This window comes from Melanerpes formicivorus, unplaced genomic scaffold (assembly GCF_026170545.1).
Source record: "Melanerpes formicivorus ecotype bairdi unplaced genomic scaffold, bMelFor1.0.p_v2 SCAF_53, whole genome shotgun sequence".
Taxonomy (NCBI): Eukaryota; Metazoa; Chordata; class Aves; order Piciformes; family Picidae; genus Melanerpes; species Melanerpes formicivorus.
In genome coordinates this window covers 917,249-944,393 of record NW_027142405.1, presented here as the reverse complement: position 1 = coordinate 944,393, position 27,145 = coordinate 917,249, and the positions used below count along the sequence as shown (strand labels likewise).

At 43.2% G+C, this 27,145-nt stretch overlaps 1 protein-coding gene across 1 annotated transcript in view; it reads right to left on the bottom strand.

Annotated features, from left to right (window-relative positions):
• ATXN1 (ataxin 1) overlaps window positions 1-27,145 on the bottom strand; it is a 445,788-nt gene that overhangs the window by 376,272 nt on the left and 42,371 nt on the right. The window lies entirely within an intron of this gene.

Sequence of the window (27,145 nt, the reverse complement as noted above, 5' to 3'; positions counted from 1 at the left end):
CAGCTTACCTCACGTGTGCACACAATATTTACTACAACCAGCTCTTCCAAAACCAACAAGTAAAGCAATTGTGACAACTCACACTCTCCTTGCTACCAGGCTTGCCACCCACTTCTAGTCATCCATCTCACCTTTCATTTGGGCCACTGACTCTACCTCTCTCCCTCCTCCATTAATCCCACACCCTGTTCACCTCTGTTCCTACTCTGTCTTTTTACTTTCTTACCTGCAGCTACAGGAGACACACTCTTCCTTTCCACTTTCTAAGCCAAGGAAATTCAGCAGCAGAACAGGACGGCTCTTCTCTAAAATCACAGACCAGGCGCTGCAGGAGAGATGAAAAGGTAGTCCTGATTTTTACAGCCTCATAGTAGCTCTCCCTGTCACTCTCAAGACAGAAAAATGTTTCCTCCTTTCTCTTCTCTTGCTAGACTTGTACTAAATCACCAAGGGGAGGAGCAAGAGCTCATCTTGTTTTCAAGCAGCTGAGATCCCACCTGAGAAGCTGCATAAGGCAGCCCATCAGAAACAGCCCTATCTTTTCAGCCCATCTGTTTGGGCAGGCTCTGTGGAAAAAAAACCCTATGATCAATCAGGAAGAAAACCTGAAAATCAGCCTGGGGGAAAAAAAAATAGAAAATTGAGAAAAAAACATAGGAAATAGAGAAAGTTTACTCAGCTGGTTCACAGTTACCCAACAACCTGACAAACAGGAGAAGTTAGAGCTCTGAGGGTACATTCTCACCACAGGTTTAACCCAGGCTATTCGCTGAATTTTGTCTCTTTTATACTTTAAGCTAAGGCTGCCTGGGCAGCCCTGGAATAAAATCCTGGTGTGTGTATGCATATACATATCTGTTCACGCTCTTCCACCAAGTCAATCTGCCTCCCTTTGTGGTGAAGTTATTCAAGTGCTAATTGTCTCCCAGTGCCTGTATGCAGCCATTGCCATTTTTTCCACTGTCTCCTGGGTGAGGCTCTTAGCTCCCTGAAGTACAAACATAGTAAACCCTTGTGATACAGAGAGAGAAACACAGCATCAAGAAAGGTGCCTTTTTGAAAGAGGACCACTCATGGGTACTTGTCTGGCATCAGCTGTGATGGCTAGTTTTTCAAATCAATTATGCAGCAAGGATACCCTGGGGGGGAAAAAAAAAGCCACAAGAAACAAAAGAGCCTTTACAAGTGTCATTACTTAGAAAAACTTCCTAGGATCAAAGTTTTGAGGTGAAACTGGCACGGTGTAGTTCAGCTGGTGGGCTGAGAAGTAATGCTGTCTAGCTTCTCAGCTTGACTTGGGGAGGGCACAGACCCATTTCAGAAGTGATACACTCAATTCATCACCTGGAGCACATCTGAGAGTTTAAGCCCAGAGCAGGTAACTTTTCCACATCCCTCTCATGGAGCAGGGTGGATATAAAAGGTAGGTGGCCAGGCATATATACTTTATGAAGGTGGTGTTGTGTTACCTAGCTGACCCTGTTAGACAAACTGGAGTAACAGTCTGAGTCTTTCTAGGCTGCATGTTGGAAGAGGCTGAACACTGTGTACAAGCAGTGGAAGGCAATCTCAGAAAAAAAAAAAAACCCTATGGATTTCTCCTTGTACAATGTCCACAATAACTTCAATTGCTGCCGTTGTTAGGAGGACCTGTGGAAACCGACAGCTTCACACTGTTTGGCACAGTACGTTTTGCAGCCTTTTCCTGCCATAGAAGATACAAACTCTTGGTTGGGCACACAGTTCAAATCTTTCCTGAACTTGCAAATAATTTTAAAACAAAGACAAATTTGTCTGTTGACTAAACTAATGATTGTATTACTAATAAGAGAAGCAGCTAAAGGTTATCTGACTGAATTGTGACGGAAGTTATCTGATACTGAATTCATCTGAACACTGATCTGACTCCCATGTCTTTTACCTTCAGTGGATGTTGGACTTCTCTCTTGGTTCATATGAGAATAGCTAAGTGGGGAGAACAAAGCTCCAGTTCTGAGCAAAGGAACAGCCTGCTGTTTCAACTGAGTTCAGACAAACAGGACATTGTGAATATTCCTGTGTATAAAATCATACTGAGCTATCACTGACAACTGCAGGGCTCCTAGCCATTGGCTAACTACTTGCACAAAGTAAGCAGGGCAGCAAGCAGGTGGCAAGTGTCTGCTTTTAAAATGCCTTCAATTATTCACTGTTCTCCTGTTTGCCTCACAGATCTTGCTAAAGACCATAGAGCACAGTTCAGTAGTGCCCACCACCAAGAACTACTGGTTTGTGTCACAGCCACACTTGCACTAATCCCTGTCACTTGACAGATCTGGAAAAGGTAACAGGTAGGCAGGAGAGCCCACAGTGCCATAGCAACTGTGCAAAAAACATTTGACTCCTTGTTAGCACTGTTCTCTTTCTGCTAGCCAGGAATGGAGGGAGAAAGACACACAAGCCTGAACAAGGGCAACTTGACCAAAGACACCTTTTCTTCCATGCAAGAGTGGTGATAGGTGGGGAGGCAGAAGCATCTCTGTAGGCCAGACCAGCCAGAGCTCACCCTCCTCAGACACTTACATCCCTTACAGACCTATTTCCATAGGACCAGTTTGCCTGAATTTGGTCCTTTAAGGTTTTCTGGAGGTCAGCAACTTTATAAAACCAACCTCAAACTAGCTGAGCAACTGGGAGAACAGAGCCAGAGCATCTCATGTTTGAGCATGGCATGTATTGGCATCACCATTGCTCAGGTTATGTGCAGGCTAGAGGATTCCTTTCTCACTCCAGTACTTCTTCTCAGTCTCAGCCCTAAACACCTCAGACACCTCTGTGGGAGGCTATGAGCCTTTGTATAGGTAATATGTGGCAAGAGGCATTTTGGAGCATCCTGCATACATGATGACAGAACAGGCAGAGTATGATGCTATAACAAAGACCTCTGAGCTTTTAAATCTCTCTAGGGATGAGGACTCCACCACTTCCCTGGGCAGCCTGTTCCAGGGCTTGATAACCCTTTCTGTAAAGGATTTTTTTCTAATATCCAACCTAAATTTCCCTTGGGACAACTTGAGGCCTTTTACTTTTGTGCTATCACTTGTTACTAGGAAGAAGAGACCAAGCCACACATTGCTACAACCTCCTTTCAGGTAGTTGTAGAGAGCAAGGTCTCCGCTGAGCCTCCTTTTCTCCAGACTAAACAACCCCAGCCACTCCTCATAAGACTTGTGCTCTGAACCCTTCTTACCCAACCTGGGCACACTCCTGGCTCATGTTCAGTCGACCAGCATTCCCAGGTCCTTCATCTCCTCGAGTGTAATTGGTCCAGCTGTTCCCAGGCTCAGCTTCTACATCTCCTATCCCCAGGCAGCCTCACGCTCTCCAGGGTCCAGCGGCACACCCCATCGCCTGCGAGCCGCCTGTAGCTCCAGACAGAAGGAAATGCCCAGCAGACCTCTGGCGCTGGCCGCAGGGAGCAGGAGCGAGCCGTGCTCTGGGCAATCCTCCCGGAGCGGCGGGAGCGAGCCCCGTCCCGCCGCGCCCCCGGCAGGTGTCACCCTGCCCCGCGGAAATGCCGCCGGGTACGCGGCCGCGCCGCTGCTGCCTTCTGGGCCGGAGTTCCGACAGAGGATGCAGCGGAAACAAGAGCGGCCTTGCCGACGGGAGACGAGACCCCGAGGAGCCGGTGCCCAGCACAGCTGGCCCAGCCACGGCGAGAGTCCGCCCGCAGACTCCTGGCCGCCTGCTTTAGCACTGCTAGCAGTATGTATTAGGTATTTATTTCTGCCCGTCTTTTTCCACGAGATTTTGACAGGAAGGGAGCACATACCTGTATGCTATTTCTGTCACAGCCACTTTCAGACACAGTTTCTGAAGGTTCTTGGGCCTTCTCCGGCCGATGCCCATGTTTGTGGAGCTGGCTCCTGGGCAGGTAAGAGTGCAACAGTGTGCCACGGCCAAGGTGGCTCCCTTCATGAGTCTGTGTTTCTGCTCCCTTACATGTGATTTTGAATTTTGCTCCTGCCTTCCTCATTTTGTTCACCTGTTCCTCAGACGTTGTTCTTCTTCCTGACCAAGTTCACCTTCTCCCCAGCATGCAGGAGAGCCACTAGTCTTCATCCTGTCCTTGCTGCACTGCAGTTCTCTATAGGCCCAAGAAGAATGTTCTATTGAAAATATTGATGCTTGCTGCTGGACCACCAACATTACCTCATTTCAAGATGGTGTGTGAATACCTGAGGCAAACAGCTTTCTCACAAAAAGCAAGACACAGTTGACCACTATGCCCTACATCTCCAGGGAGAAATGCAATACACACCTTGACAAAGAGGAGCATTCTCAAACCAGCCCTTAACTCAACATCCAAATGGTTATATTGTGCATAAATCTGTTTTACAAACAGCCTTTAGTGCTGAGCCAGTGAGCTGCAGCAGCTCTCAGGAACTCTCTTTTATGAAGTTGCACTGTTTCCTATCTTGCCCTATGCACGCTTCTGATATTATCTGGAATGATGAAACTAAATTCAGTCCTCAGAGCTTAATTTAAGCTTTGCTTTAGCTGCCTTCTCTGTTAATGTACCTCAAAGCAAGCCAAATTACTCTGTGGTGGGGGTATAATTGTGCTACACAATGAGATGCTTTGGCCCGAGTTCAGGAAGCTTAATTCCAGGAAGGGCCAGTAAATAGTGTCATCTGACCTCCTATATATACAGAACACTATGTTTAGTTACTGAGTGTAGTACTAAGGATATAGACATATCTTAAATTAAAAAAAATCTGAAACAGGGGCCTTCAACATCCCATTGATTCTATGTTCATTTTACATTTCCAAACAACTCAGCTGCTTTACAACAGCTGTTAGAAGTGAGTGGCTCCTTCGAGGAGCCAGTAAGTTCATATTTCAGGCAGCACATCAAGAGAAACCATCATTTCTCTTCCCAGCACAGGATCAGCAAGTACTGAAGAGAGACTTCAACTATTATATAAGCAATGACTGAAGAAATCCCAATTGGCAGAACACTCCTAGGTCTTAATGTGCTAGGGGAAATTTGGGGGCAGAGAGCATAGGGAGGGGGCAGGATTAATGAGGAGAGAGGGCTGGATACTGGGATGCTTTAGAATAGAAAAGACTCTGTGGTTCAGCTCCTCCCAGAATGGAAATAACAAAAATCTTTCTCTCCTCCTTTAGGAAGACAAAAAAAAAAGAAAGAAACGCCAAACCAAACCAACCCACAACAAAACAAAATCAAAACACTAAGTATTTGAATAAACAAAGAGGCAATTTTCACAAAGTAAAACCAATACCAATCACACACAGCAGGGACTCAATTTAGCACAGTGAATTCCTTCTTTTCCTGTCATCTTGCAGATTAGGAAGGCACAGGATAAAGAGATCTTGTCAAGGATATTAACAGAGCTCTCCTGCCAAGATATCAAGATATTGTACCTAAGCTCTGGTCACAGCCTCTCCTTACCATGATGTGGACAGCTCTGGAGATCTCTTTCCAGCTGACAGACACTATCTTGGGGAGGGTGAGGACAGAGCAGAGTTAGAATTTCCTACTTGGGTGTGTGACCCCTGCATGCCCTTGCTCACAGCTGCCCCATTAACCCTTCTGTCTGGGATTTTATGTTATGGAGTGATTTGTTCTGAAATAAAGACCTGATAATAAACTTGCCCCCTATCAGAACTTTCCCACTCTACTGATCCTCCATTTTCTCATGTTCCCTTTCATTAAGAGGTCATCTCTTATTTTAATATTTGAACATCTCTGGCAGATGCTAGATCCAGATGCTAGATCCATTCTCCCTCTCTGGCAGTTTTAGCACAAGAAGTGTTTTGGTTTGGAGAAGAGGGAAGTGGGAGAATGAAAATTAATAAGGTAAACCTAAACTCAGAAAATGCTTTACAAAGACAGCACAGGGAAATTTTTCTCTCCTCCACATTTATTTAGTGTGCTGTGGCAATGTGCAATGCCTAGCTACTATAGTGTGCTGACATGACTGCTTCCATTATTTTGAGCCTATTTATATTCTGGAAAATACCAAAGCCAGCTAGTGATAAGGAAGTTGATGATTATTGGCAATGGCATCTCTGAAAGCCGCTTAGGCTAGAGTCATTTAAAAACCAACTGAGTAAAGTCCAGCTGCAGAATTGCAAACTGTAGAAAGTCCCACTAGACACAAAAAACTTCCTTCTGAAGCTGGATTCTCACCAACCCATGAGAGCCATTACCTTTCCTGTCATAGTCCCTGGATGCTTAGAGATAGAAACATGAGCTATTACAGTTGGGAGTTATAGAGCCCAAGTTCTCAGGCTAGGACTGCAAGGGATCAAAATGCTTAGTAGCATACTGTGTTACACTGTGATTCCTCTGCATTGGGAAATTAAACATGCCTGAGGGCAAGTGGTATGGAATGACACCATCCATCCTATTAAATGGTCCTCGATCCAGAGCATCTTCTGAATTGTGGGAGCTGTTTGGGAAAATGCTTAACCACTGCAACAACTGCCAGAGATTGTTCTGACAACTGAATTTAGGACAAATTTGTTTGTATTGAGAAACTATCCTTGACACTGTTTAAAGTACTCGAGTGGACAGCCTTGCCTGAAATGATGTTCTCCTGACTTTTCTGACCATCTGATCATCTGTCTTCTATCCTCAATATGATTTGCCTTTGACTACACAGCCAAAATACTTAATTAGCCCATGATTTGATACTTACTGGGTAGAAATGAGCTATTTTAGTTAATAAGCTGTCATATTGAATAAAAATTTCACTAAAGTGTACCCAGCCTGCTTGATACAAATACTGTGTTTTTATCACAAGAGTTGGAATGATCAGTAAGAGTCATGCTCTGCGTATTCCTTTTCCTGTAGGAGTTCCTGGAAGATCCCATTGCAAAGACAGTTCAGCCATTCTTTGGGAACACTTGTTCACTACAGCAGGTTGACAGGCAAAATAAAAGAAAGGCCAGCAAAAGAGAAGACTTTCTGATGGATAACCTTTGTGAGCTAGGAAGTCAGAGCCCTGTAAGTGTTCTCCATCAATTAAGATGCTCCGTAGCATATCCGTTCCTCTCCTACTACATCAGCATTCAGAAAAGACACTTTGCAATCCTATAGAATACTGAACACAAGCACTAGATGGAGCAGCGGGCAAACTTCTGGACCCTTTCCCTGCTTTTATATTCAATCCAGAGAGTTACCACATAGCCCACTTAGAATCTGAGATGTCAAGCTGACTCCAGGTTGGTACTTTGTAAAGATAGAAGCATGCCTTGTGTAGGACTGAAATGGTTAGACTGTATCACAACATTTTGGATTCAGTATGATTAATCCTATAACTGGTGGCCACATTCATAAATATTTTCATAGATGTTTGTACCCATTTCTTTGTCTAACAGTTTTGACCAATATATACACTTTTTCCTTGGAGTCCAAGTGTACAGCAAGTTCTCCATGGGACAACAATGTGCCCTTGTGGTCAAGAGGGCCAGTGCTGTCCTGGGGTGCATCAAGAAAAGTGTGACCAGCAGGTCCAGGGAGGTTCTTCTACCCCTCTACTCTGCCCTGTTGAGACCATACCTGGAGTATTGTGTCCAGTTTTGGGCTCCCCAATTCAAGAGAGACAGGGGCCTACTGGAGAGAGTCCTATGGAGTGCCACAAGGATGATTAGGGGATTTGAGCATCTCCTCTATGAAGAGAGACTGAGATCCCTGGGGCAGTTTAGTCTTGAGAAGAGAAGACTGAGAGGGAATCTCATCAATGTCTATAAATATCTGAAGGGTGGGTGTCAAGTGGAGGGAGCCAATCACTTTTTGGTGGTGTACAGTAATAAGACAAAGAACAATGGATACAAAATTGAACAGAGAAGGTTTCACCTCAACATGAGGAGAAACTTTTTTACAGTGAGGGTGATGGAGCACTGGCACAGGCTGCCCAGGAGAGTTGTGGAGTCTCCTTCTTTGGACATTCTCAAATCCTGCCTGGATGCATTCCTGCATGGACTACCCTAAGTGATCCTGCTTTGGCAGGAGGGTTGGACCTGATGATCTCTGGAAGTCCCTTCCAACATCTTTCTGTCATTCTGTGATTCCAAGATTTTCAGTGAGGATCCACAATTCCACGGAGTCCCACTAGTCATTAGACTAGTAAATGAAAAGATGACACTTTTATTTAACAATGAATAGTACTTTGCACCTTGTCTGCTTACAGAACTACCACAGCTTTGTCCTAGCTGGCAGTCCACAAAGCCTCTGGGTCTCCTCAATATTTGAAGATTTCCAATGTAAAGCATCCCTGACTTCACAAAACAAAATGTGTAAAGTGGGGAGAATTTTCTTAAGGCATCTGTTTTGGGTTCCCGGCACTTCCCTAGCTGGGAAGAAGTTATCTTGTTGGAGGGGGAAAAGCATACTGTTAGAAAACAGCCTTATCATTCATAAAGTAATTTGGCAGGGGAGGAGGGCACTGACATATATAGCTTTTAAGCTTTGGGAAATTCAACTTTTTTTTTAAAGAACAAAAAATAGAAAACAAGAGAGTGTATTTCCACCTCTTCCCTTGACAAAGCCAATCTTTGTTATGTCAATCAACAGCTAGTACAGAGCTTATCACTCTCTCCACTTTGCCCTGCTCTCTCACCTCAGTTCCACATTCTGGCTTCTGAAACTCACACCTTTTGGAGCTGATTGAATGATGGACTTCTCACTTCAGGCTTTGCATCAAGTAAGTGAAAAAAAATCCCTTGGGTTGGATATAGAGCTATTTCGTTTAACTTCAAGACCTTACATTTAAGCTTCATTGTAAAATAAAGGAGGGTCATTTTTAAAAGTGCTTCAGAAAAGACACAGGTTCTAAGGCCTTGCCCTTCCTTGTTCCTCCCCCTGTGGCCTGTTTATCAAAATTTACCCTAGTTTGCCAATTCCTAGGCAAATGGCTTCAGTTCTACAGAAAGTGCAGGTGGCCCTCACCAGATCACTATGAAAATAACAGCCAAGTATAAAATGTTTGCTTGAGAGCTACTTGAATTATTTGTTTCAGCAGGTAGTCATCATCCAGATCATCAGAAAGCTGATGACAACTCCAAATCCATATTTTTTTCCCCCAGTGTCCTCTTTCCTAATGTACTTCCTAAATTTCTCCAATGATTTGCCCAGAAACAGTCTGTCTTTATGCCTAGTGCATGCTGCGAAGAGACAGGAACAGCTTACAGCTTGGTTAGAAGGACTCAAGGTTTGATTTACCCACACAAACTGTTAGCTGAATTCATGGATCAGTAGGCTAATGGTTGTTGTCTAGCTGCAAACCCAATTTATTTTACCTTATAAGGCCCAGGGTAGCATCATGCTACATCTCTCAATAGCCCCAGTAGCATCTCTCAAAAGAGGCATCGGTGATTTTGGATGCAAGGAAGAACCATTTCCAGCCCTCACAACAGTAATTATTGCTTTATTCACCTTGTTCCCCTTCTTGCTCTGACAGCTTCAGGCACCAATGACAAGAATTGATGCTCAGGCAGCATACAGTGGTCAAATAACTCATTCTCACCTCCATCACAGGTACCCCAGGCAGTTACAGACTCGTAGACACAAGAGATTGCCACTTTATCTGTGCCTGAAGTTGGCTCTTTTCAAGGTGTGATGGCAATACACATTAACATGTGACAGCAGACCTATTTTCAACATGTATGCAAGATGGATGCATTAAAACCTGGGTCAGAGAAACTTTGGCAATAAGAAAGGAATGCTAACAGCACACCTTAAATCCTAGTCCAGAGAAATGCAAAAAGGCATTACAAGAGCACTAGGTGTTGGAAAGAAATCCCATGCAAGACTGGCTAAGTTCACAGAAGAAGACCTCTTTCTCTATATCTCTGTACATCCTTCTTCCCTAAATACCTTTTATTTTTTCTAAATATTACTCTAACTTCTAATCTCTCTTCAAATCCACCCCTTTTACTTCCCCCACCTACTTTTTTCCTACAGGGGGAGTGGGAGGGAGAAGATGGGGTAACCTCTTTCCATCCCATGGGTTTTAGCCCTGGAAACCTAAACGGTTGACACCATCACAATGAGTACAAATGAATCATTTGTAGTTGTGTACATGCTTTGTTTGAAAAGTAACTCTAATTGATTCTGTGAAGAGAACTGCACTCATGTTGAGGACATGAACAATAAATACTACACCACTTTCACATGCTTTTCCATTGGTTATGCAGGAGACAGAACCTGTTCACATGCAAAACTGCAGATGCAGATGTAAACAGGACGATGCTACAACAGTGCCTCCACACACCATACTCTCCATTTGCTTAACATACACATATTAGTGTATTCCATTTCAAATTGCTCTGAATTGTTATAAGGTACTTTAACTAAAGATTTTATACTTGGAGAACAAGGTTAACATTTATTGAACTTGAAAGCCATGCACTTCTTCAGCAGTGTGTTACTTCCCTTAACGGAATACTGAAGACTAGAAGCAAACCCAGACTACCTGCACTCCTGTGGCATACTATGTAACGTTTGTCATCAAAGTGATACTGTGGCAAACAGAACAGCTCAAGAGCATCTACAAGCTCTGAAACAAGCTATGCTATTATGTGAAAGTTCCCATGAAGCCCCAGTCCCTGTTAAATTATCAAATGTGCTTTGCTTGAAAAATGCAGCATTTCCAATCCTGCCTTTGCAAAATAGTGGCATTTTGGTCACTACTGAATGGCTCAAGCAATAATAAAATCCAAGCACAGAATCCCCAGGCAACAGTGGATTAAAGAGAGCTATGATGGTATAAAGTGCTACTGTATTAGAAGTTTGGATTCAGTGCATCTGGAAAGAAGAAGAAAAGCCTAAAATAAGAACCTATGGATTCATCTTCTGGTAGCATGAAATGCAACTCATTTCCCTATGTTTGCACTATGGGAAATGAGTCAAAATGAGTCAAAATTATTTGGCTCAGCGCTGTGAGCTCTATTTTGTTATTGTCAGGAGACAACACTGCTTTTCTGCCAAAGGGCTGTCTGCAAAGCAGGAGGATTTGAGCTTTCCCCCTTCCCTTTCCCTCTCCTTTTATTAACCGTGCTTTGCTTTGGGACATAAAAACAGGTGTTTTATTGCTGAGAACCTGCCAGAAGGCTGTGATGATGGAGAACTCAGACTGAGGGGCTGTCAGTTTATGCCTAGCAACTTGCATATCCTGCATTTCATATTAGCCAGTTTGATATGATTATGGGACTTTATTTTCTCGCTGGTAGAGTGTGTCTTATTTAAGAAGAGGAGCATGGGTATGGCTGCTCTGCCTCGATGCCTCTTGGGAACTTTCTCTAACATTGAAAACCTTTTTCTGGCAACCAATTTGTTCTCTAACAACAACAGGCTGGGAGTTGCAATAGATCCCATTTAGTCTTTTGAGAAACAGCTAAATTCTGTGAGTTAACTTGTCTTCTTTTACCATCTAAGGAATATTGGCAGGCTGCAGCCATTTTCCTCTGTTAGCTCTTGAAATGATTCTTCATGCTTTTGTCACATAATTAAAATTAGATTATTGCAACTCCCTGCTGGCTGGCCTTGGAGCTTTGTAAACACTCCAGCTGGCCCATAGGTTCCTAGTGAAAGGGATGCTCTAAGCATATTCTTTCTTTGTCCTCTCTTCCCTCATCTGTGTTGAAATCACTGCACTTGCTAACTGCCAGCAGAATGTATTTGGTTATTGCTTTCTAAGGGCAGTGAACATAATGTTAGAGACATTATGTGCCAAAGTCTCTCTCAAGCTTTGCTTGAAAGAGTCTGGATGCAAGAGCTTTCAATCTATTTTCTCTTTGTTGGTGAGGTCTCTCTTTGCTGAAAAGGAGAACGGAAAGAAGGGGGAGGGAAAGGAGGAGCACAGGCTTTCCAACTGCAGCATTCAAATGGAAAATTCACACAGCTACATCATTTCAAAACCTGGGACTGGCTCTCTTTGACCAGTATGTAAACGCTATGGACATCACGCAGTTGCTTCTTCTCCCAAGATAAAATTATTCCCTTCCCTCCCAAAAGATGAAAGCTGTTTTGAAATAAGAGCATCTCCCACTGCAGCTGGTCTTTCTGAGTTCAGTAGGCTGCTTTCCTGTCTGAGGTTTTTTTATGTCACATTTGCTTATGGACCATTACTCCCACATTCACATCCAGCCAGTTCCGTCTTATAAATCTTGTATGCAACATTGCAACTGGGTGAGATTTGCTTGATAGGCTTGTAGGGATTATTGTATTAAAGTACTCAAGGGCCTGAATGACTAATTGTTAATGAGAGAGAACAATGCAGGGATAATGGCACTTTAAAAGTAAGTAATACTAATTGCACAGTTTGTGTTTGAATGCATTCATGTGTTCATCTTACTCTCACATGCACAGATCATCTCTTGGTGTCCTCTAGGTTTATGGGCCTATAGCCTCTCAGCTCGGTAATGAGCTAGTCAGTAAGTACTTATTTCTCTGAAGGAGAATTACAAAGATGAAGAAGCACAAAGAGGCAGTAAAGGTGACTGTAGTGAACTCTCCACAACTGTCAGTGTCTTATCACCTCCACTGAGCCAAGAGGACATTTGTTAGGGTCAAATTTTTACACAGATTTCCAGAATGACTACTCCCTCATCCAACTGAAAAGTCTGAGCACTGCAGGTCTTTGGCAGCTCTGCAAATCAAAACTGGAGCTCCTACAAGTCTGAAAACACAGTTGATTCTTACACTCAGCTTCCTGCCATGGTGTGGTTTGTGACTGCTGGCAGCCACAACATAACATAAGCTCAGTTTCTTCTTTTTTTTTCCCCTGTCCCATCAGGGCTTTTGCTAACATAAATATGTTACCACGTGTGAGCAAGTGCACACCACCACGGTTAATGCAGAGAATATCTTCTCCTATGACAGAGATGATATTTTGCCATGCTCTGCTGACTTCCCAGCATAAACATCTCCACTGGGGACCTCACCACTGCAGTGCTGGCATGTCACTGCCTTTGAACAGGGACAGTGCCAGCCTCCCAGTCAGCCATAAGTGTGTGAAGCCAAGACACCATGTATCAGGGCCTGTGCATGTGTCAAGGACAGGTTTCCCAGCCTGAAATGTCAAAGCAACTGTTTTTCCCTCAGGAGGTGCATTTGTCTCTATGGTGAAGAAAATGTATTATCACAAGTATTGCCTTTGAGCTCAGAGTTGGATAAAGACCAAACAGACACTGAACCCAGCAAAATTTCACCATCTCCCTCTTCAGAAACATTCACATCCTCTGACAACTCTTTTTCTTCCAAGAACCAGTTCGCTTCCAAAAGGAGCAAACTGCATACTGACCAACACAGTCCTTGCTTCCAGACTTCACATGACAACAGACTTTCCAAGGAAAGCGACACTTAAAGTTTGTTCTGCTGAAGACTACTCTCAAACCTGTGTCCTTGTTAGCCATCTTCAAATGTTTTCTGGTCATGACCCCATTACAAGCTGGGACTCCACTTCTGGTGAGCCCCTGACCCCAAATATTGGCACAGATAAATGGCCTATAGCTGGGCTCTCTACTTTGCTGCTAATGTTACAGACCCCACACAGAGACACAGCCCCTAGTTTCAGACCTACAGAAGCAGAGTACTTTCAGCTTGCTCCAGCCAGCTGCTGGGGGCTTGCAGAGGGCTGTGCAGTGGTGCTGCTGAGTTGGCAGTGCTAGGTTAATGGCTGGACTTCATGATCTTAAAGGTCTCTTCCAACCAAAATGATTCTATGACTCTATGCTGCTGCTGCCAACTCTCAAAGGTATGAAGGGGGCAACTAATTTGAGCATGCCACCAAGTCAGTCCTGCTCCCAACCACACACCAGCTTCTTTCTGGGTCTCAGCTGTTGACTTTCAATTCAGTTAGTTACAACTGGGAGCCAAAGGAGACAGGACCTGCAGGGTATTTAACACTTAAACCATCTTGCGATGCTACAGACATGCAGGCTTGTGGAATAAAGCAGATGGTTAAGCAGAAGGAGGAGGATACTTTATCACTTGACTAAAATGGGCAAGAGGAAAATCTCCAGTTGTCTACCACAAGTAATTTCATGTTAGTTCCCTTGTGCTGCTGTGATCACATCTTTCTCTTTCAAAATAGCAGGAGGGAGGGTGGTATGGTGGGTTTGCTTCCTGCTTTCTGTAAAATTAGGACATCTGGTCAGTGACCAAGCTAAAGCCTCATCTCCCTAATAACTTGCATCTTCCAATTTCATTCACAGGCAAAGACTATCTATTTTCCAAGCATTTTCACTCTGTCATAATCAAAACACAAATTTTAGCTTAACTTAAAATAGGCATGTCTGAGACACTTGACATGACCTGCGTGCCTGTCAGCAAGTGATAATCAAATTTCCTTGCCACACTAAAGTTGGGCAGGAGACATTTCTTTACAAAAAACCCAACCAACAACCAACCTATCTAGTTTCCATTTCGTATTGAGTTTCTGGGACACAATGGGAGATTTTCTTTTATGCAAAGGAGTTAAAAAAGGAGTAGAAGCAGTTAAAGGGATGTCTGCCGAAGCCGGGAGGTGGGTAGGAGGCACAGTCCTCTTTGAAACAGACTGCATGCAGTGTTGCTGAAACTAAAAGAGCAGAGGGGGGGATTATTTATCTACTTTGTCTGTTTATTTATTATGTAAATCCAGTGTCCCTTGTATAAATATTTAGCTTCTCCCTTTCTCTCTGAAAAATCAAACAGCAGCAATGGTAGAAAAGGAGGGAATGCGATCATTAAATTGGCATACAGTGAATTTGTGTAGGTTTGAGAGTAAAACCAAACTGTAATAAATTTATTGTGAAGGTAAAACCCAAACTGACACCGTCCCTTATGATACTACTGTCGAAGAAATAACACAGTACCAAAAGGAAACTGTAGACAGAGAAAAATTCCTTTAAAAGAATACAGTGATAAAATAGCACTGTACTGCAGAAGAAGGAGAGGAGACAAAGGTGTAAGAAAAGAAGTTATTCCAGTCACTTTCTGCACAGGCTGCTTCTGGAAGTGTTTGCCAGACACAAAGAGCAGGTCCCAGAAGTATAAACAAAGAGGCCTGTGCAGTACAGGGTTAAAATTATCAATGTCTCCCCAAGCTGTGATCCAGGCTAAGCAGGGTATTAAAAAATCGAAAAGAGCACAGCATCTTCTATTCCTGAAGAGCCCGAAAGGGTACGCTGACATAACAGTTTCCAACAGCTGTCATAACAGCCTGCACAGGGTCATGCTGGAGCTGATGGACAACAGCCTCTTGCACACAAAGAGCTGGAGCCGTGTTTCATGGGGCTATGTGTTGCCAGGTTCAGCTCTGGTTACCATGTACAGTATATCACAGCTTAATCCTTCTGGGATTGTCTGGGTTGTCCTCTGAGGGGGTCTCCAGCATATCCTTTTCTGGCTTTGCCAAGGCAGAGGAATGCCTGTCCCTGCCTCCTTCATTTGATTTTGCCTTTTTCAGCTTCTGACACAAAATGGCCCTCCTCACCCCGAGGTGTGATGAGATGCATAGAAGAGGATTTTTTCTTTCCCTACTAATTGTACTGTTTGGGGGTGTAGAAGTTCCAAATCTGATAAATATGGCACTGAGAAAAAAAAAAAGCACCTGGTTGTCATGCCCTCACTGCTTTAAGGCATGAACTTACTGAGGCAAAAACTGAGACACTTCTTCATGTGAACAATCTCCCACTAAGTTCAATGCAACTGTATGGAGAGAAAACTACAATGCAGAACATAAAAGCTTGCAATTGTCAAATAATTATTCCAGAAAGGCTGCTGCTGTGGGAGAGATTGTTGCTACTGCTCCCATGAGACAGGAGAGTGAACAAGACAGAGACAGCTTTAGTACCCCTCTTTGCCCAGCCTTCACCTCAGCTCTGGGCAGGCTGCTGTTCCTCTCTGAAAAGCCCTTCCATGGAAGAGGATCATTGCAACCCACCCGAGAATACTTCAGCAGGCTAAAATGGAGGGCAGGCTGCCCACAAAACACACATGGTGAAGTAAGAAAAGCAGATACCAGGCCTCCAGAGCTACTGGATAGTCCAAAAATTAATGCTGCAGGAAGAGACCTTGCTCATGTCCAGCAGCACAGCGTCAAGAGGAACATTTCCTGACCAGGTGCTGCCTTGGTGAGTAAAAATAAGGAGCCCCATGGCATAGATTTTGCTATAGGATGTTTGCAAATACAATCTCAGAATGGTTTGACTGTTTCCTGTGGATTCACAGTGCAATGTAAGAATGAATTCTGAAGTTTGGTTCACTCATCTCTCATTGTACATAGTCTGAGGGACCTGGGGTCTGGGTCTCTGTAAGTCTAAGAAAACAGCAAAGACCATGTAATTTCTGGGCTGAGAATCTGTGAATGGCACCTCAGGGAAGCTGAGGCGCATAAAAAGAACCCCAGCCTTTTCAGTAGAAATGTCACCTCAATTCTGACTCAGACAAAACCAGATTTGCAAAGCAAGAGCCAGACTTCAGAAAAGACTGAGTGCAGAAGGCTAGGAAAGGTGTCAAGTGTTTGATACAAACTGGTTTGAAAGTCTGTGAAAGGAGCATGGATAAAGATGAGGTGTTAAACACTCTTCTGATAACTTGTCTGCAGATGGCAATTTGTGTCATTGTAATTAAGTTGCTCCCTTTCTGTTCCTCCAGTTTCAGCTGTCTCTTGCTATCCCGATGCTGGACAACATGCTAATACCCCCTGATGTGCCAAATGTGGAGAGAGCTGTTGGCATATGCCATGCATTACTGGAGGGGATAAAATCTCTGAAAAGCACAGGAATGGTGAATCTTTTAACCTTTTCCTCTTGCCTCTCTCCCTCTCTCTCAAACTGACTGTGTGCTTGCATTAATATCTGGGACAATGCAGGGTCAATAGATGTGGAACTCATAGTCTAAGCACCATTTTGAGGTGTTGGAATGGGTCCAGAGAAGGACAACAAAGCTTGTAAAGAGCCTAGAGAACAAGTCCTTGAGGAGCAGCTGAGGGAACCAGGGTTGCTTAGTCTGAAGAAAAGGAAGCTCAGAGGAGACCTTCTTGCTCTCTACAACTACCTGAAAGGAGGTTGTAGCAATGTGTGTCTTGGTCTCTTCTTCCTAGTAACAAGTGACAGCACAAAAGTAAAAGTTGCCCCGGGGGAAGTTTAAGTTGAATATTAGGAAAAATTCCTTTACTGAAAGGGTTGTCAAGCCCTGTAACAGGCTGCCCAGGGAAGTGGTGGAGTCCTCATCCCTGGAGGTATTTCACAGATTCACACAATGTTAGGGGCTGGAAGGGACCTCGAAAGATCATCTAGTCCAACCGCCCCCCAACACCTACCCCCCCACCCCCACCCGCCGGCAGCAACGCAGCCTTATCAACAGGAATGTTGTCCCCTGGAGGTAATGAGCAGAGGCACATCAGACCCCTGCTTCTTACAACCAAAGTTCCTTACAAAGACACTTCCAGCCTCATCGGCCTTGAGGGCTTTTTTTGTTCTTGTCGTTTGTTTGTTCTTATTTAAAAGATGTGTAGTTGTGGTGCTGAGTGGCATGGTTTAGCAATGGACGTGGTAGTGTTAAGTTAATGGTTGGACTCTAAGATCTCAGACTTTTTGAGCCTAAACAATTCTATGATTCAGAGGACCTGCAAGACTTTTAGCACCTGACTGTGCCACTTTCAAGAGGATCTCCCTGAGGGCTGAGGGGACCTGATCTACTGGAGATTACACATACTGCATGCTCAGTTTGCACATTGTCAGAAAAATTCCCTTTCAGGTAATTGTAAAATGCACGTGTTTCAGCCATTTTCCTAGCACTAGCACAAACAAAAGTCAGGAGAAAAAGGCCCTAGAGGATGACTCATAGAGGCTGAGGATTAGTGAAAGGAACGTGACACCATGAAAGGTGTATATGCCCATATTTTCTCTAATGCTCACAGCAGCTGCCAAGTAAGCAACTGGCCACTCCTAGGATGATTAATGGTGTAACTACTTAAGGACTTATTTCCACTGGAGTTTACAAAAGTTAGATCAAACCAGACCAGACACTTAAAACAGAAATGCTCACTACCTGCTGTGAATTGCATCAGGCTACTTCAGCACATATATGAGTTTAAGCACATACAGAGTTCTGTTGAATGAGATGCAATGTTTAAGTTGTGTGCTCGCATTAACTACTCTGATGAAGTTGGGGCTCCATCTGTCCAAAACAGAGCTGCACATCCAAAGTCTTCACAACTTTGCAGCCAGTACTTTTAGCCCCATGGGAAAGCTATTTAAAAATATCTGAATTAATTAAATCAGATCTGTACAGCAGAAAAAAAAATCAACTAAATATGGTCACTACGGCAACATTGCTTCTTAATCAGCAATGGCCTCCCCATGTTCCTAACAATGGCAAAAGTTACTGGGCTTTTCTTCTTTGTTTGTATTGAACATGTTTCTACAGAGTAAGATGATAAATGTTATGTCCCAGTATTTTAGACAAAGGTCCCTTTTCAGTAGTGTTTTACATTAGTTCAGAAATTATTAAGAGCTTGAAATGGGGATCCATTGTTTTCCCTTCTTCCTAGAGCCTTCTGCTTCCCTCATACAGCAAGAGTCTCTGCTACAGGGAGACATTCCATGGGCTTTGACTCTAAATTCAGATATTAAAATGACCCCTTCACCACTAATATCAGCTGAAAGGAAGTCTGGAGAAGTGATGGCACAAAGGAACCTGTTGCTTTCAACAGACAAGTTTTAGCTAACCCCTGTGTCCACACTAAGCAAAAGCAGAAAATAAAAGGTGCTAACACTTTGCCAGACCCTGTCTGCAAAATATGCTCCTGGCCACGTCAATCACGAAAACACAAGGCCCTATGTGCAGCACATGTAGGAAATGTCCAAGGCACAGTCATGCATAGTCTCTGAACATTGCCACAACTTCCTTAGAGTTTTGCAAATGCCTTGCTTCGTGGATAGAGTCATTAGTGGGTAGTAGGTATTTGAAAAGTTTTCTTGAGCTTGTCTGCATGTTGGTGGAGCTCAAAGATACCAAAGGGTTGTTTGTGGTTTTTTTTTTTCTTTTTAACTTTTTTATTTTGTCTTTTTTCTATCTTTTTATTACCCCTGGGTAGATAAGCCAAGATTTTTTAAATGGTTTCAAACAGCACTCTTGCCCATTGCCAAAAGAGGGGCATTTCCAGGACAGGTCTATGTTTTGCTTCTCTTTTTACCTCCCTCTTTGTTTGTTTATTTGTTTGTTTGTTTGTTTTAACAGTGGCCTCAAAGGTATGTGGTCCCTTCCCTGAAGGACTAGCAAACCCACAGTATCACAGTATCACAGTATAACTAAGGTTGGAAGAGACCTCGAGGATCATCGAGTCCAACCTATCAACACAGACCTCATGACTAGACCATGGCACCAAGTGCCACGTCCAATCCCCTCTTGAACGCCTCCAGGGACGGTGACTCCACCACCTCCCTGGGCAGCACATTCCAATGATGAATGACTCGCTCGGTGAAGAACTCTCTCCTCACCTGAGTCTAAACTTCCCCTGGCGCAGCTTGAGACTGTGTCCCCTTGTTCTGATGCTGGTTGCCTGGGAGAAGAGACCAACCCCTTCTTGGCTACAACCACCTTTCAGGTAGTTGTAGAGGGCAATCAGGTCACCCCTGAGCCTCCTCTTCTCCAGGCTAAACAATCCCAGCTCCCTCAGCCTCTCCTCATAGGGCTTGTGCTCAAGGCCTCTCCCCAGCCTTGTTGCCCTTCTCTGGACATGTTCAAGTGTTTCAATGTCCTTCTTAAACTGAGGGGCCCAGAACTGGACACAGTAAACCCATTGGCAGTGTCGAGTAAATGCCCAAACAGTGGAGTTTGCACAGGTTTCATGAAAACAGTTCTCTTGCAGATGAAAGAGATCCTGCCCATGCCCTGATTGTTAGCAAAGTTAGGTCATTGTCTTTTAGGTGTGCAAGAACCCACATTAACACTGGAACAAGTGGTGAAAAAAGTGCACATGCTTATGACTGCCTCAAGTCATTGGAGAAGCTGCGGTGGGAGCTGACACCTTTTTGAAAAACTGGTATCAACCAGGGCTCTGCATGAAATCAGCCTTGGTAACTCCCAGTGTGTCTGTCCTTGCCAGTCTTAAATGAACAATTAAATAGTTAATATTCCTCTTTCAACGTCTCTTCATAGTAACCAGTGTCTATTCAGATGTGTGCATTCAGACTGCGATCACACTTTAATGCTGATTGATTGATTGATTGATTATAAATTGTAGTAACTATTATAGAAATATAATATTTTGGAGAATGGGAAAGTAATCTGTTTATGCAACAGAGGTAATATGTGTGTAAAGCTCAAGCTACACCTTCCACTCCACACAACCGAAACTGCAGCAGAGCTGCTCATGAGATGCTGAAGCAAAGGAAACCTGTGGCCAGCCTCTGATTTTGCAAGCTTTGGGGCTTTTTGTGACATGGATGCAAGACATTCACAAAAGCAAAAGAGCTGGAGTAGAAATAAAATATATAGAAAATCAGTAACAAAATGCTGGAGCTGACACTCCTATGATGTTTAGCTTTCGAGCCTCTCCTGGCACAAGTGACCTTCTGGGGACTGCAGAGAGAACAAAGGAAACTCATCGGCACCCACAGCAGCAGTATCAGCACATCAGCCCAGGCTCCTCTGGGAGCTTACCCTTGGAGTTTTGACATTTTGTTATCTTATTTATTACTATAGCTTTTAAAAAGTAAATCTTTCTAGTAGGATTAAGTGCTACCAGACTTGTCCTATTTTAAAGAATAAGGTCACCTCCCTCCATGAGAAGTTCATGAAAATCTGAGTCATTTATGGTTGGATTGAGATGCTACCTCCACCCGCAACATGGTTTGTTGTTGAAGGGGTGACAATTGCAATGCAGGATTATCAGACACTTGTTTTCTCATGCCTGTGCTGTTTGACAAGGGATGATGAAAATTTAAATAAATGCAAAGGAGTCCTGGGGACACAGAAAGGCCTTTGAAGAAACTACTTAATGAAAACTACATATATTGCTTCATCTTGTGTCACTGACTATATATGTGTGTGTGTGTGTGTGTTAATTCCTCCAAGCCTCATTTGCTTAACAGCACAGAAACTGCCAGCATTTTAAGAACTGCTATCAGATGACTTGAAATGACATTAGACAGACCACGCACAGCAAGCAGGCTCTGGTGACTGCATTCTTGAATCTGATCCTACAAGGTGCAGAGTGGCTTTAATACATGTGGACCTTAAGACAGTGAGACACAACCTGAGTCCTCAAACTTCTGTGGTAAGAGGTTATGCAGCATATTGCAAAGATGGAGCTCTGAGAAATTTCACTTGATGGGGACTGATTTGACAGTCAAATTTATACCCTTGCCACTGCAGGGGGTTGTTTCTCTCTGCTTCCATCATCTTGTGCTTTGTTTTCAATTCTCAATCAGCCACATGAGAAAGCTGTTGTGTAATACCTGAATTTCACTTTTAGGCTTGTTTTGCTGACACTTTCAAGGTCTCAGCTGCACAGAGAAACCCTAAGTCAGAACTTCCTGTGCTGCATGCTAATGCAAGGCAGTCAGACTGGCAATATGGATCCGAACCACAGAGATACTCTGAAAGCTTGAAAAACTTTATGCACAAACTCAACTCATTATCAGGAACTTATCAGGAACTTCATGATTTCCAAGGGGTATTCTCAGATGTTTAAGAAGATGCCTGCTAGACAGGATGATAGCACAGACAAAATTATTGACAACTACCAAAACTTAAACAGGATCCTTTTACATCATAGGGAAGAGAACAGAACAAACTCCCCAGAACAAACTCTGTACTTCCACCCCACAACCATACATCCTTTCACAAAGATTTCCTCCCCTTAAATAAGACTTTCCCCCTCTCCCCATCCTCCTGCATATAACATCAGCTTTAAATAATTCCTCTTACTCACTGATATTTCACATGAGCTTCTAATCTGGTTGCACTTAGCTTCTCTATTTTTTTTCCCAAGCTAACTCTCTCCTACTCCCATCTTAATAAAACTTGATTAATGTGCTTGAGAGTCAAACATGAACAAAAATCTCCTATTCCCTCCAAAGGATGGCATTCATGAAGCTATCATGAATAAGTAAACATTCTCTAGTGTTCTGTTTCTTTCGTCTAGCTCATTGGTGTTGAGAAACTGTCTTCTTCATTTATTTATGTTGGTATTTTATTTCCTTATTGAGTTTCAAAGATGAACAGAGAAAAATAAATAGCAAGGAAATGGCTGATGGGCTGAAATGACAGAGTTTTCCCAGGGAGGTTAAAAGTGTTATGCTTTAATAAAAAGGTGGTGTTTTTTTCCTCCTTACCTCATTTAATATACCTGCTTTCAATATGCAATGCCTGGCAGTCTGAGTATGACAGTAGCTAGCAAGCCAGTGTGGCAAAATCCTGTTTATCAGCGTGCAGGAATCCAGTTTCTTCTCATGGTTCTGATTTAATGCTATTGCATTCTAGGCCCCTAAATTACTACTGTACTTTGAAGTGAAGCAAGCCTGCCTAGTTCAGGCTTATTTAAATGGCAGAACATGTACAGATCAGACAGCAAGTCAGTTCTGCACAGAGCTCACCAAGGTCCCAGACACACTCCTGCAGCAGATCCTGTCTTCCAAATTCCCTAGGGAGATAGTGCACTGCAAGACACTTCCAGCTCCCAGTGGGAATGTAGTGTGCAAGGTACAGGTCAGCAAATAGACTAGTTCTTGCTTACTTGACCTTGCTAACCCCCTTATGAGATCTTTGTAAAATGATCAAATGCCAGGAAAATTATTGCTCAGACTCCGTTTGTAAAAAGTAATGAGTTGGTAAAAATTTCAGTGAAAATCAACAGACTTCAGTAAATGCTAATTGGGTAGGAAGGATGCACACCTTAAGACTGAAAGGACAATCTACATTGTGCTGTGCATTTTAGAAAAAACAATTGCTATACCTAAGCCTTATATAAGATTAACACGAAATTTTATTTCACATTGACTGGATCCATTTTGCAAAGCCATGAGGGTTCTTCAGTAGAATTAAATTGGATTCTATCCCTGTCCGTGGCTATCCAAAGGGCAATGTGATACCTTTTCAACAGCACTAACTGCTAACATGCTCACAGCTGTAGTGTCTTAGCAAAGATCCTTTCCAGAGGTGAAAATGGAGGCATTAGAGCATGACACGTTTTCTGTGTCCCACTTCATAACGTCACACCTCAGATGAACTGTGAAATGTAAGACTAAGGGGCAAATATCACAAACCAGCAACCAGTACTATTTTTATTCTCATTACAAAGTCAGAAGGAGTTTTTCACTTCTTTGTATCGTGTCTTTTCCAACAGAGGACAATAAAGGCTGTAAGAACGCTTAAAACCCTCACATTACCTCACTGGGTTGCAGCAATGTGTGTATAGATACTACACTGATGAAACTCCCACTGCTCCAGTAGTAACACACTCTAATTTCCATTTGTACTGCAAAACAAACAAACAAAAACTCCACAGCCTGCTGCCTTGTTTTAAAGCAATAGCCCCCAGGTTTTACAGAAACTTTAACTGAATTTAACTTTCAAATTCATAGGATAGAAAGAGAAAGCAATGGTGATTCATCACAGGCAAAGCTCCTCCCTTCTGAATCACTTCTGTTTGGATACCACAGGAAGATGGAAGAAGTGCTGTACAGCTGCAGGTGTCACCTTACTAAGAGAACATATTACAGAGATCCTGACCTTTTGGAGAGATGTGAGGGAAGCCTCCATGATCTCTCTCAGCTGGAAGTTTGTTTCACTTTAGTGTTCAGGCCAAATTTTAACCTAGCTTCTTCTGTCTCCCCCCCAAAAAAGAGGAAAATATCCCAGCCAGGAAAAAAAAATCTCTTGCAGAAAAGATACTCTGCTCTGACATTCCTTGAAGAAGAGGAAAGTTGTGTCACAGTAGAGGGCTAGCTGTAGCACAGCAGCAGGTGGTGAGATTCATCATGGGCTAATAAATCTCTCCAAGAACCTTCTGGAATGAAGGCACCAAAATGCTGTCACATGTTGCCTTTTTTTAACAAGTCACATCTAATCCAAAAAATGGAATCACCTTAAAAGCTATTGTTGTCTTGGAGCTATTTTCAGTTGAGGAAATCAAGGCTGCAAAGTAAACTCAGAAGAAGCTCAGACTAAAAATACTTGGCAGTAACAGCTGATAACTTTGGATAAGAAAACATGACTGAACTCGTAAACAAGCTGCACACTCCTACAACACAACTCACCAGCACTTTAAGGCAATATACTACCCTGAAAGAGAACAGCATGTAAATAGGATGACCTCTGGCTAAGGTCCATCTTCCCTCCAAAATGCTCTCTTCAGCAATTGCAAAGGAGGCCTCACTCTAGACTGAGTGTCTGAGTCACAATATGAAGGACTCCTCCACAGCCCTAGCAAAGGATGCTGGGTGAAGGAGACAGAGCACAAATTTAATCCATCCTCTCTTCTTCTACATGCTTTCATGTCCCAGACTCCTTGAAGGGAAAGGAGAGGACAATTCTGTGGAGCAATTGTCCCTCTATCCCTCTTTCTTCACTATGAAGCATGGTGAGACACTGGAACAAGTTGCCCAGAAAAGTTGTGGATACCCCATCCCTGGAATTGTCCAAGGCTAGGTTGAACAGGGCTTTAAGCAACATGGTCTAGTGGAAGATGTCCCTGCTCACTGAAGGGAGGTTAAAACTACGTGGATCTTCAAGGACCCTTTCAACCCAAACCATTCTATGATTCCATGATTCTCTGATTCTCTTTCTCTGCTCACGCTGGGATTAACAGATATGTCCCTGGGTGAGGACTGAGGAACACTGAACGCTCCCTTTTTCTCTTAATGAAAAGCAGGCAAGGGAATGTTTTGGACTTTCTTCCAATTGCCTCAGCATTTAGGTGAATGCCAAGCTGTTCACCAACTCATTTTCTGCAGTGCAAGCTATGCAAGTCCTTTAAAAAAAAAAATAATCTTTGGGTTGAACTAGGCAAATGAGGGCGTGGTATCTACTGGCCATAAATCAGAACCTTTCAGCTCTCTGACAGCAAAATGCAGGTCACTCCTCTGGAAAGCTGAGAGGCCACAGAGAACGCAATTCCTGAGCACAGAGCTGCAGTGCTAGGATGTTCATGTGACAGGTAATTAGCTGCTCACTGAAGACTTTCCCCAGTAGCATTCCTCCAACATGGCTTAAGAACTGGAAGGTCTGAAGTGTCTTTGAATGAGTTCCTGGCATTTTTATCCACTTACCCATGTCTTATTTCTTTTCTACTAACCTAATTCTGGTAACAGATGTGCACTGTTCTATGAGGCTAATGTCTAGCATGCAGCTTGTCAACTGTCACTTTAATCTCTTGTAATAATAACAGAGTAGGTTTTAGTGGCTTTGTCTTTCACCAACATCCACATTTTTTTGTTTCTTTTTTCCCTGCTCATATTGAGTGAAGGCCAGATGTAACCCTATGTAATTTGGTTTGGTTTCTTTGCTTTTAGCAGTGATCCACCAATTTAGACAGGCTGAGAATTTCTTCTCAATATTCTTTCTATCAGGACTTCTTTTGCATACAAAATACAAGCAAGCAATGAATGATGTGGAATTATGTATAGCGGTCCAGTACATGGCTCAGCAGTATATGGTTCAGCAGGCACTGCTCAGTATACAGCTAAGCACTAGTTTTCCCATCAGGTGTCACAATAGGGGTGAGGATGAAACACTTTAAAGATGCACAGGGAGTGTGCTTAGCATAAAGTCTTCTGTCTGTTACACCCCACAAGTCAACATCAATGGGATTTTGCAGATTTGTTAGATATCTGTCTTTTAGTTGCCTGTGACCAGCAGGGGTAAGTATGAGAGCCTGATGTTTCACACTCCAGTTTCTAAATTTCAGATAATTTGCACATTCATGTTCACTTCTACTCCTGCACAACTACCTTGCTTGTTGTCTCCTGATTCTCAGCGTGTCACGTGGTGGGTGTGGGAGCTATGGGATTTTGCAGGTTCAGCCTCTGGTGTCAGCATTCCCTCCATCAAAGCATTATAGGACAACTTTTGACAACTAGCTTCGTTCTACCTTCTGACCTGTTCTAGCACTGGGAAGCACTATTCAATATAGCACTCATGGTTTGGCATTCATAAACCCTTTTGTTTTTTTTCTACTACTCCTTTGCATGTGTTTCCCCCACCAACATCATGTGTTCACTGTAACCTTTATGAATGCATTCAACCTTCTGGGTACACTTACCATTCACCCTTGCTTCACCTGACATGCCAATTACTTTCCTATATATAGGCACTGTGTCTTGCATCTGCAGTTTCACAAGCTTTGAATTTTGTTTGCTGAACCACTCAAAATCTGTGTCACCTCTTCCACTGACCTTTAAAGGGAAGAATATTCCCATCATATAGAAACTAACTTTGGTGGTCTACATATGGTGATTTAATTGGGAATAAAGAGGTTACAACAGTGGAAGATAATAAGGATTAGTGCTCAGATACTACAGCAAAAGGGACTTTGGAAACCAGTAAGATTAATAGATTTCAGGGAAAAAGAAATTCCTATGATAAAATCTCTTATAATGAGGGGACACTACTAGCAGATAGGCAGTGGAAGTTTCTCCAAACAGGAAATTTTTAGCAGAAATTGGCAATTCAGGAGCTAATCATAGATAAAGACTGTATGTAAAGAAGAGGAGTGAGAAGAGAATGAGGTTTCGGAGTTTCTCACATTGTGGAACATTTAAGAATGTGATTGTACTACATACTGCTCTACTTCATGCAACCATTGCCCATGTAACACACTGAGCAAAGCAGGGATTAGACATTCTGCTCCTCTCTGTACTGGGATATACAGGCAGAGAGAGACCTGAGGGTACTGGTTGATGGTAGGCTGAACATGAGCCTGTAGTGTGCCCAGGCGCCCAAGAGGGCCAATGGCATCCTGGCCTGTATCAGGAACAGTATGGCCAGCAGGAGCAGGGAGGTCATTCTGCCCCTGTACACTGCACTGGTTAGGCCACACCTTGAGTACTGTGTCCAGTTCTGGGCCTCTCAGTTTAGGAAGGACATTGACTTGCTGGAACATGTCCAGAGAAGGGAAACAAGGTTGGTGAGGGGCTTAGA